We start from the raw sequence: 7,790 nt of genomic DNA, 5'->3' as shown, positions 1-7,790 counted from the left end.
GGATGTTTGCTGGCCCCACCAGGTCTGAGGCGTGGTTGGATGGGGAGGAGGTATGGAGAGATTTCCTCAGTCTGTCTGTCTGTCCTGGCAGAATCAGGGAAAGGGAAGCAGGGTAGGAATCTTCAGAAAAGGTTTGCATCATTCATGAGTCAGGAGCTTGGCACAGACAACACTGCCCCAAAGAGTGGGAGCCACTGGCCCGGAAAAGCACCATGGTCCCCAGCAGGCAGGGCTGTGGGGGCTGGGACCCCCTTCTGGCTCAGCCTCATGCGAGGCACAGGCTACTGGGAGTGTCCAGGAGAGAACCCTTGGGGAAGATGTCCTCAGGCCCCCTGACTACCCCCTGCCTCTACTTGCTTAGATCCAGCTCTGTCTGCTGCTGTAGGCAAGAAGCTCTCTAAAGGGGCTGGGCTTTGCAGAGAGCATGTGGCTACATGGGGTCAGGTGTCTGAAGATAGAGCAAACCTGGGTGCAGCACCAGGAGCTGGGGTTGGGGCAAAGGACTATGGCCAGGGGCACTTGGGTCTGGGCCCTGCTGTGACCCCCATTACCTCAGGCCCTGCAGGGGAGATGGAGAGCAGATAAGGGTGCTGTGGCTCAGGGCCAGCTCCCTGTTAGCAGCCCAGCTTATGGGCACTGCACTGCTCAGTCAGGGCTGAGGCATGTGGCGTGGAGTCAGGGCCCTGGCAGGGCCGACCTTGAACAGCTGGTGCTGTGAGGTTCTGTTGGGGAAGGGAGAGTCTGTGAAGTAGTTGCCAGGACTGAGGAAAGGAGGTGTAGGATAAGGACATCATGTCACCACAGAGGACAGAAGGTCAGAACTTGAGAGCTGGCATGGTGGGTGGATGTGAGCAAGGGTTGGAGACGAGTTGAGGGTTCGGAGGTATTCAGGCAAAGACTGGAGGGCTCTTGTCAGGGATCTGTATGGAGGCTTCAAGCTCTGGATAAAACGAATGTGAGGTTTTTACTAAAAGGTGAGGATCAAGCCAGAGCCAGCGGTCGGCAAAGTAGTCAGAATGAGAGGGGGTTCAAACGGCTTATGAGCCAATAATTTTAAAGGAGGGCTATGGACTGGAGCACATCCACCACTGCTCAGTGGGAGAATGCCAGGCAGTCTCCTCCCTGTCATTTACTGCCTCTGAAGACCTGTTGGAGAGTCCGCTGTGGGTCAGTGCAGAGTCTAAGTTACACAACCACATGGGCAGAAGGAGGAATGAGGCCAACTGAGAAGCATGTCCCTTCCTCCAGGGTCAGTTGCTTACTGCCTCTTTTCACTGTGGAGCTATATTCCAGAAGCCAGAACTCCACAGTTTTGTTTCAGTTCTTCTGATTTTTAAATGTTGGTAATCAAGTCCAAAAATGTAAAAACCCAATAATGGTTTTTACCTTCTTACATGCTTTGTTCATGTCATGGCAGAAAAGAGCACCAGTTTGAATTCTCTGGAGTCTAGGAAGGCCTTGTGCTGGGGAGAACTTCGCTGAAGATGCTTTCAGAGAGAAAGCATAAAACCCTGAAGCTTCCCAGAGCTGGGCCCCAGAGCTGGGGCGGGCCTGGAGGGGCCCACGTAGTTGGGGAGGTGCCGCGAGCCTCATCTCAGCCCTAGGCAAACTCTCCTCACCCTGCAAACCAGAGGCTGCACCGCAGGGGTGGAGTAGAAGTGGATGAGAGTGCAGTCCTCAGTGGGTGCTGTAAACCAGAAAGAGGAAGGGGCAGGAGAGAGTGGGAGGGAGGCCCATATTGAGGCGAAAGCTCCCTCCATCAAGGAAGGCACCAGAGCTGACAGCTCTTCAAACCAGCAGCTCAGGGCTCCAAGCCAGGCCCAGCCACTGGGCAGCCAGAGGCTTCCTGGCCACTTGTCAGTCCCTTGACACCATGTTCATGGGCTCGGTCTGGGCCCTTGGGGTGGGGCAGAACTTCGCTGTTGGCCAGACCAATCCAAGGGGTACTGAGACCCCTGACTCATCAGCCAACATTTAGGGAATGGGGCAGGTGTCCTGCTTTCCCACATTTGCCCAAGGCAGAGATGGCTTACTTTGGACATGTGACATTAGAAGCTGAGGTCTTTGTGGGCCTGGCCCCTCAAAGATGCTTTTGGTCCCCTCGAAGGACAGGAGGGAGACCAAGACTTGAGGGGAAGGGATGTGAGGGGGAGCTGGAGGCTCAGGCCAGGGAGACACAGAAGCCACTATTCCAGAAACCAGATCCCTAAAAGTACATGATGGTGAAACGGTCCCACATACGCTGGACATGTTGTTAGAGGGGCCAGTCCTGGGAGAAGGACATCATGCTGGGAAAGGCGGAGGGCGAGCTTAAGGGAGGAAGACCCTCAGCAAGATAGATTGACATAGTGACTGAGATGTGAGCTCGAGCGTGTTAGAGGACGGCACAGGATAGGACAGTTTTCAGATCTGTTGTTCATAGGGTCACTGTGAGTCGTACTTGAACCAGTGGCACCTAACAGCAGGAGGACATGGGCCTGCCAGCTCCTTCCCAGAAGCCCTCTGGGAGAAAGAAGGAAGCAGAACAGAGCCCAGCTCCCCTTCTGGACCCCCTAGTGGTGCCCCCTCCCCAGACCTCAGGCCTATGAAGACCACCACAGGAGATAGCGGTGCTCTTTATTTTCCGATGTCTCTCCTATGTAGCAACCCCTCCTCCCTTCCTGGCGTGTTTACACAGGCTGTGCTCCCTGGGGCTGGCCTGGCTGCAAGGTTTCTAAGGAGGCAGAGAGGCAGGGACTTTGGGGCCTTAGTCACCATCCTTGATATCACCTCATCTCACTTCCTCTGAGGGGCAGGGGCCTGGCTGTTACCCCACATCTCTGGCTTCAGGTCCGCCTTCAGCTCTCAGTATGGGCTCATCTGCACCCTCTTCTGGGTGTGGAGGGACAAGATGAGGTCAGAGAGGCTGCATGGTGAAGGTGGCCCAGGGGGACTGAGGGTCTCGCCCACACCAAGCTCCTTGAGCTCAGTGCCGGGGTGAAAGCACGGGAGTTGGACATGCAGCCTTCCCGCCAGCCTGCAGGCCTCTCCCCCGACAGCCTCACCACATACTCATCAACCCTCCCTTGTGTGTGGACACCCATGTTTACTAAGACATGGCCAGTGGGGGATGCAGCAGCCCCGGGGCCCAAGAAGCTGGGCTCTTGAGAAGAAAGCCAAGAATTAACCTGTCATTTCAGGCCTCACCCCTCCCAACTGGGGCTCTAGGACTAACTCGGGCTGGCAGAGTGCCTGAGGCCTTGTGCCCATGCCCATTTATCTGCCTGGAGTGTTATCTGGCTTAGCTGCAGCATCACCCCCAGACTCACTCTACACGGTTTCTCTGGCCACTGAGTGCAGGGGATCCAACATATCAATGGTGTTCTTTGTGCCAGAACTCAAGTTTGTGGAAACTCAACACGTGTTGCCATCTAAAAACCCGGTTGAAGGTCAGGAGGCAGTTCCCTGAAGGAGGGCAGGGCTGAGGCGGCACAGCTTCCGCCAGGCCCCTGCCCAGCCTCCCCCCGCCAGGCAGGGCTGCCACGGTGCTAGTGCAGGGCTGTAGTATTGACCCCTCGCCCCACCTTGGTGCTCCGGAGTCTCGAGGTTCCTTTTTCTTCAAGTCTGATGAGAGAAGAACCTGGCTGCCTGGCCCGTGGGCCTGGTGACAATGGACTGCCCCCTCCTTTGAGCTTTGTGTTTGGCTACCATGTTGTATTAGACTTGTAGACATCCCTCTTCCTGTTCTCATATCAGTATTGCCCGTCTTTTCACATTTCGTCTCATTCCTGTTCTCACTTTTCTCCTGAAAGGAATAAAGTCTTCCTAGCCGTGGTTGTGCAGGCTGAGCAGATACAACATGTAAGCCTTGGCCTTTCTTTGGGTTTGTCAACTACAGTGGGAGAACCTGGCCTGAATTAAAGGGGAGCCTAAAACTAGGGGAATTGAGATCTTATAACTGCTGCAGTCTGGATGAAACTTCTGGGGTCCTGCTTTGATTCTGAAGCCATTCAGCTCTTGGGTACCCCTCTGCCTCCCTTACATTATCAGGCTCCATATCCTAGAGTCTGGCCATATCAAACATTCCAGAGCCCTACTCTTATGCCCTGTTCTTCCACAACAGTCCATCAGGAACAAAAGAAAGAGGGTGAGTGTTTGCCTGGGAGATGAGCTTGTTTCAGGGAACCATAGCAACAGGGATCTGAAGTCCCTTCTAAACACAGTCCACAATCTGGTAGAGAGTATTTTGGAAAACACTTCTTGTTCCACAGCCCCCAACCCACTCTCTTCGTCCTCTCCATCATCCCTCTTGTTCATCCAACACTGTAAGACAAGCCCAAACAACGGTCACAGAAGTTGAAGTAGCTCTTAGACCCCACAACATTTTTCAGCCTTACCCTTTCCTCTGCTCTCTTCCTTGCATTCAGTTTAAGAATTGTGAAACAGGAGGTAAGATAGCTCCTACTTCTTATCCCAGCCAAACTCTGAGAAGTCTTAGCTTGAAGTGGTATTTAGCATGTTGTTGTTGTTGTGTGCCATCATCTATGACTCATAGCGACCCTGTGTACAACAGCCCTAAAAGCTGCTCTGTCCTGTGCCAATCGTATGTATTGTCTCTGACACACACACCCCCCATTTCCCCAGTCACTGAATCAATCCATCTCATAGAGGATCTTCCTCTCCTACACTGTCCCTCCACCCTCCCAAGCATGACATCCTTCTCCAACATCTCTCCTTGCAACATGTCCAAAGTATGTCAAACGGAGCTTCAGAATCCTTGCCTCCAAGGAGCAGCCTGGTTTAACCCTCTCCAGGCTGAACTTGCTTGTTCTTCTAGCAGTCCATGGTATATTCAATACTCTTCTCCAGCACCACAGCTCAAAGGCATCAACTCCCCTTCTATCAGCCCAAGTCATTGTCCAGCATATAGCAAGTACCTGCAAAGACCATGGCTGTATCAGGCATTTAGCATAGCAGGACTGTTTTCAGGAGTGTGCTACTGAGCAGGGATGGAAGAGGAACAGTCCATTGGGATCCATGATTGTCTGACTGCACACTGCTATGCAGAGGCAGTTGGTTATAGCTACATTTAAATCAACTAAAATAATACCAAAAGGAGCCTTTAATAAAGGTAACCTGGATTTGTGAGTAATATGGAATTTAGACCTTTACAATTAAGGTAGCTTTGGTGGCCTAGTCCATAGAGAGTTGTGCAGCTAACCCAAAGGCCACACTTCTTCTGGCAGTTCAAATCCACCAGGAGCTCTGAGAAAAAAAGATGGGTAATCAACTACTGTGTGATCTCGTTTCAGAAACCCACTGGAGGGTTGGCTGAGTCATTTCAGACTCAATGGCAATGACGTGACTTGCTCATTTTCACAATTAAGTCCAACTAAAATGATGCCCCAGGGAGCTCTGATGGTCTAGTGGTAAGAAGCTGTACTGCAATCCCCAAAGCACGAAGTTCTAATCTACCAGCTGCTCCCTGCAAGGATGGGCAGTCTCCTCCTGAGTGATTCATTGCCTCTGAACGCTCACTCGAGCACACAACAACAAAATTATGCCCAGTACAGACTCTTGTGGGCTGGCTTCAGTGGCATAAAGCCATGCCATGGTCCCTAGTGGCAGCTGGACAAGAGCTTGTCGAGAGGTAGACAGGTGGCTCCTTGTGGACTAGCCCCCAAGTGAATGTCATCAGACCGTGGGACCCACCGCCATCTAGCTGGGGCAGCATGAGGCTGCAGCGTTTCCTGCTCTTACACTCAAGCTCACGGTTGGTGCCTGATCTGGGCGTGGGACAAATTTGGGTTGGACCTTTGGATGTAGATAGTATCCCTGAGCCGTAAGATGCAGAGTTTGGGGTTTTACTACTCTCATCTTCTGCTGGAAGCTGCCCTCTTGACTGTGGTCACAGTGGTGACTGGAGGTAGTGATCTTACCAAGGAAAGCTCAGTGTTGGCTCAGGATGGGGAGCAAGAGGTGGCCAAGGACCACGGTAGTCAGCCGAGCCCAGCCCACACAGAACACCCACACAGGTATCCGGACTCCATTCAACTCCTAACTAGAAAGTATTCAGTGATGAGAAAAGACAGCACCGCCCAGAATTTCAGCATGGCGGCCACTCTTCTCTCCAGCATCACTGGGACTACTGAGGACAGGGCAGGGGGCAGATTTCCCTTCAAAACATAACTGCATATTGTCCTAACCCCAGCAGGTGCTCCTGGAGCTGGCTGGCCTTGCCAGGGGCAGTTTTGTTTTGAATAGCTGTTTGGGAGGGGAAGGAGACCTGAGGTATGCAGCTATTGTGGGTTTGGAAAAGTGGAGCCACAGGCCAGCTCTCTCGCCCCCTAGTGGAAACTAGAGATTTCCCCCTCAACTTCTGGGTTAAGAGAAGCCATGGTTTGCCATTAAGGAACCAAACCCCCTCTAGTTGGTAGCTACCCCAGAGCAGAACAGCAGCATCAGCGGGGATGGTTGTTTCTGTCCTCAGACCCCAGCCTAAAGCCACCTCATGGGTGTCCCTTCCCAAGGCCACTGTGGGTCTTCAGGGTCCTACCTGTTCTCCAACAAGCTGGGTTCTGAGGAGCTTGGGGAGATAAGAAAGCAAGCAGGGGGAATTCTCAATTTGTATCTTTGAGGGTTCCGTTTCCTCAGATGTAAGAACACATGAACCACGGAACTGCCACTTAGTGCCATTGTCTGCTGCTGGAGCACTTTGTAAGCTTTTAATAGCAGTGCTATACAAATAAGTGATGGAGGCAAATGGTAAAACCCTCCAGCCCAGGCAAGAGGCCTCTGGGGCTACTCCTCAAAGCTTCAGAATACCTCACACTCACTACTGTCAAGTCTGAGGCTATAAATAGTAAAGGGAAGAGACACCCTTTCTCCAAGTGGCTGGTGTAATTAGCCCACTGGGGATGCCCAGGTTTTGGGTTAGAGGCAGGACTCGCTACAAGCTGTGCCACCAAGATCTCTCTCCAAAGTTTTAAACACAAAACTTTAAATGCCTTCAAGTAGGGACTGACACACAGCTGACCCCTCCACACCCCACAGGGGATTGTCAGAGGCTAGACGCCAGTCTTTCTCCCACAGAGCTGCTTGTGGATTCAGAATGCCAGAGAATTAGCATTAGCAGTTTAACTGCCCCGGGGCTGGGCCACCAGAGCTCCCTCCTCAATCTGTGGTGTTCATCAGCCAGTCAGGCCCGACTCCTAGCTGACTCTACAGCAGGTTTTCAGAGGCTTTAAACTGCTCAGGAGGAGACTGCCAGTCTTTTTCTTGAGGAGCAGCTTGTGGATTAGAACTGTATGCCTTGGATTGGCAGTGCAGCTTCTTACTACTAGGCCACCAGTGTAGGAGCTGTGAAAGAATTCTCACTCCATGGGCAAATAATTCAGACTGGCTAGAGAGAAAAAACTATGTACCTTCCATGCCTACCAGTAATGCTCTGGAGTTCTTAGTATCCCTTTCTTACCAAAGCCCAAAGGTAACAGCTTCCAAACTGAAAATGCCTCCTCGTGGAAAAGATTTTTACTTTAATATTCCTTTCACCAAGGGCTATGGACTGATAGAGAAAGGTTAAGTAATTGACCCAGCCACCGAATGAACAGGCCATGAAGACAAGCTGTCATCTTGCCATTGGGCTGCCTTCTTTCAGTGGATCCCAATTTAGGAGGGTTCTAAAGAAGCCTTAAATAATCGAGGTTCTGAGACTGATTCAGAGGTCTGGGTGGGCCTAGGGGTTTGTTTTCAGCTAAAGCCGAAAACCTGCTCTTGTTTTCAGAGTGTGCAGGCTGGTCTGGGCTTGCTGC

Source organism: Elephantulus edwardii, unplaced genomic scaffold (assembly GCF_000299155.1).
Source record: "Elephantulus edwardii isolate Elephantulus edwardi_28Jun2011 unplaced genomic scaffold, EleEdw1.0 scaffold00037, whole genome shotgun sequence".
NCBI lineage: Eukaryota > Metazoa > Chordata > Mammalia > Macroscelidea > Macroscelididae > Elephantulus > Elephantulus edwardii.
Note: the sequence above shows the minus strand (reverse complement) of the source record.